The following is a 4,382-nucleotide window of genomic DNA, read 5'->3' as shown; positions in this document are numbered from 1 at the left end:
ATTGCTTAATTCGAATGGGCAGGTTGAGTCCCTAGAGGACAGCCACTGGTACTCATAGATAACATGGTAAAGAGAATTAGTCCAAAACATTCTAAAAACCTGATTCACTCATTCTCAGAAACAGACACAGCAGCCATGGGAGGAATAAGCTTAAAGTTAGACCCTAATAGTAGTGAGGCCCACATGTAAGAAATCTGTGTGAGGAAGGTTTAACTCACAACACCTGCTCTGGAAGTCCTCTGCAGAGGCCTCACCCAGCAACTCTTCTTCTTGTTGTTTGTCCTAATTCTTGAAGAGGATGAATGATGTCCCAAGGGTGATGTCTTTTCTTGAGTGTGAATTGGATTTAAATAAGTCAGAGCTGCAGATTCTTCAGCCTCACTCTCTCCTCCAGTCATTGGAGTCCACTGGCAAAACAAAAGTCAAGAGGACTCACTACCCAGGGGTATGTCTGGCTGAAAGGGTATGCACAGGTAAATAGCTTTGTCATTCCCAGGAGTTCTTAAAGGAATATACATTTAGTCTAGGAGACACGGCCTGAGAGGAAGGAGTGAGAATTTAAAGAGCTGAGCAGCAGCAGCAGTGAGGAGACACTGTCCCTGGCGCTTCCCAGGATGAAGGTGAGATGGAAATGATCAGCAGCAGCATGGCAGCAAAATGTGAAAGGGGGAACTGAAGGGAGAAAAGAAGAGGAAGATTGAGCTGTAGCAGAGAAGGGAAAGCAGGGGCCCACTGTGTTCCCCACTCTGGACTCCCCAGGCAGACCACTCAGGATGAAACCTGGACCCTACTCTGTGTACCTTCCTCTTTGAACTCCCTCCCTCCAAAGACTAGGGCTAGTGTCCACAATGGCCCTGTTTTTCCCTAATATTCCTTCTCTGTTCCTCTCTAGTAAAAGGCATTGTAACACATTCTGCTCACTTTTTTAAGTAGATTTTTTATTTTTAGTTTACAACACTGAGTTTTACATGTTCTTGAGTTTCAAATTTTCTTCCCTTCCCTCCCCTCCCCCCTTCCTCCCAAGATGGCACACGGTCTGATATAGATTCTACATAAACCTTCGCATAAAACTTACTTACACAATAGTCAAGTTGCAAAGAAGAATTATGACCAATGGAATGAATCATGAGAGAGAAGAAACAAAACCAAAAAAAAAGAGGAAAAAAAAGAGAGAGCAAATAGTTTGCCTCAATCTGCATTCAGACTCTGTGTTCTTTCTCTGGATATAGATCGCTTTTTCCATCATGAGACCATTGGAGCTGTCTTTGAGCCTTGTATTCCTGAGAAGATCAAGTCTATCAAAGTTAGTCATCACAGAATCAATATGTCTGTGGTTGTATATAATGTTCTCCTGGTGCTGCTCCTCTCATTCTGCATTATATCATGTAGGTCTTTCCAGGTTATTATGAAGTCCGTATCTTCCCCATTTCTTATAGCACAACAGTATTCCATTACATTTATATACCACAACTTGTTCAACTGTTTGCTAATTGATGGGCATCCGCTTGATTTCTAATTCTTTGCCACCAGAGGGTATGCACATTTTTATAGCCTTTTGGTCATAGTTTCAAATATTTTTTAAATTAGATTTTTTATTTTTAGTTTTCTGCTCATTTCTTTTACCTAAACACTTCATGGGGCTTTATTTGGGCCTCACATTAAAAAGGAAATAAACAAACAAAAGCACCAAAAGGAACCTTTTGGGGCAGAGGGGCTGCTGACAGTGATTGAAAATAAAAAGGCTGAACGATGATTTTGATTCTGCCTTCTTTTCCAACAAGAATTAGCTTTTTGCTAGAGAGAATAAAATACAAAATTGTTGTCAGGGAGTGGAAACCCAAGGTAAAATGGGACATAGATAGGAGATACCTACCTGCCCCACCCATGCATTCTGATAAACCATATCCTCTACAGCAGACATAGCTTATGGATGTGATTGCTGGGTTAAGTTCATCTTTGAAGGATATTGGTGAATGGGAGAAGCCCCCCAGGACAAGAAGGGAGCTCATGGGGTCTCAATTTTCCAAAAAAGGGGAGAATATGGAGTTTGAAAGGATGAGACAGAGAGGTTATTATCTCTTCTTGGCAAAATTTGAAAATACATTATTAAGGGATTTGTGTGTGAGGTTCACTCCATCAGCATGGCTTCATCAAGAACGAATCATCCAGGCAAGCCTTATTTCCTGTTTGACAAGGTAACTAGGCTGGTAAACCGGGGGAATCTTGTCCTGGTTTCATAATTAGATTTCACTCAAGCATTTAACATAGTCTCTCACACTGTGCATGCTTATGGCTCAAGTGGAGAGAGCTGGAGGGGGAGAGGATCAGGTTCCTATAGGGGATTTGGAATTGCTTGAATGATCAGACCTAAATGCGAAGCCCCTAAATGGAGTGATGGCCTTTCTCCCACTAACTAGATGGGTTATGGGGCAAGTGCTCAGTCAATTACCTTTGACCTTAAATTTCCACCCCTTTGGAAATTGGGTATTCCCTGTGATGGAGTCAGCTGTTTACGCTGGGGCCTGTTTCTTTCTTCAAAATTTCCTGCTATCCAATAGCTTGACAATAACAGTGATGGCATTTCTAGAGTATTTTAAGGTTAGAAAAACACTTTACATACATTATGGCATTGATCGCCATAGCACTGGGAAGCAGATACTATTATGCTCCCCATCATTCACACCTCAGGATGTTTTTGGTCTTTCCAGCCCTCAAATTTCCTCACTGGTAAAGTGAGGCTGATTATACTGGCTTACCTTTATGACGGTAGAGGGAATGCCTTACAAATTATAAGATATAGGAAATATTTCTTGAGTCCCTAGTATGTCTGAAATGCTGTGAGTTATACAAAAGGCCATGGGCCCTGCCCTCAAGGGTCTTATAATTCAAGTCAATATAGTTTCAGATAAACTAATAGAAATGTGTTTGTCTGTTTTGCTTTGCATGGAAATCTCTCCTCTGTGTAATGTTTCTTAAGTGCCTCCGCACTCTCCTTTCCAGTATTCCCCACTATTCTTTGTATTCCAGTATGAGGGTGTCCTATGGTTTTCAGTCAGAAAGGAATCACCATTGACAGGTAGCCCTGGGTTCTGTCGCTGAGCATGGTATTTGGTCTGTTCCTTTGTGCGAGCTGACTCATCCTGAAAGCAGCTGGGAGATGGCTTTCTAGGGCTCAGCCCTAGAGCTACTTTGAGCCTGAAAGATTCAAGGCTAACCAATGAACAAAAAGAAGGGGCAGGGGGAGGTGACCAGTACACAGATGCGCCCTTTCAACCTGTCACCACAAGATGGCGTGAGGGGGGCCTATTTCCCAAGCTGTCTCTTGCCTCTCTCCTAAGAAAGGACACCGGTGACTATTGGACTGTTTGCCACCTTTGCCTGGTCCTCAGAATTTTGGTTGAGTCACCTTCTAGTTACAACCTAGACCATAGATTGGTAGAGAGGGAGTAGAGCTTAGGGTTAGAAACAGTGTTAGAGACCATGGCCAGCTCCTTTCTTTGAAGGAAAGAGGCTGAGCTCATGGGCTCTGATTTCTGGGGAATTTCCAAGGCAGCAAACCTGCCTCTCTCTCCATTTATCCCTTCAAAGGTTTCCTAATATTCAGTGATTCAATGAGAAGAACAGTGGCATTTATAGACTGCTTTTAGGTTTGCAAAGCTCTTTACATAAATTATATCCTACAATTGTATCACATTTATGCTGAGATGTTAGTATTCATTTTAAAGATGAGGAAACAGAGTCTCAGAGGGGTTAAATGATTTCCCTGGGTTCACACAGCTTGTCACTGTCAGAGTGTCCATCAGAACAGAATGGTAGAGTCAAAGGAATTCTGGATACAAAGTCAGAGGAAATGGGTTGTATCCCACCTTTGCTACTCACCAGCTCTGTGACTCAGCCCAGTCACTTAACCTGTCTAGCTAGGTCTCAGCTTCCTCATCTTTGAAATGAAGCATTTAGACCAGATGGCCTCTCTTATCCCGTGAGATTGAATGAAAAACAGAGACCAAATTCTAGAGCTGCACAATCCATGAAATAGCAGAGGAAAGTAGGGCTCCAGCCCAGAACAGCCTGGATGGTTGCTAGGAAGAGTCTATCACACGGAACTGGGAGCAGAGCAGAGCAGAGACCAGTGTGGGCCACTCAAGGACCAAGGAGACCAGCAGCTGGGTGGAACAGGCTTTAGGGTCCTGAATCATTGACTGTGGCAGTTACCATACTTCTCAACCCACAAACACCAAATACAACAGAGCAGGTTAGTAGCAAAAACTGCTGGGAGAGAGTGAAAGGAGTTCATAATTGGCTACTGCCCTGGGGGTGGCAGAAGTGGTACAGCTCTGAGGCTGCTTCCAGAGCTACAGCTGTAGTTGCTACTGGGCCCAGGC

This window comes from Trichosurus vulpecula, chromosome 4 (genome assembly GCF_011100635.1).
Source record: "Trichosurus vulpecula isolate mTriVul1 chromosome 4, mTriVul1.pri, whole genome shotgun sequence".
Taxonomy (NCBI): Eukaryota; Metazoa; Chordata; class Mammalia; order Diprotodontia; family Phalangeridae; genus Trichosurus; species Trichosurus vulpecula.
Note: the sequence above shows the minus strand (reverse complement) of the source record.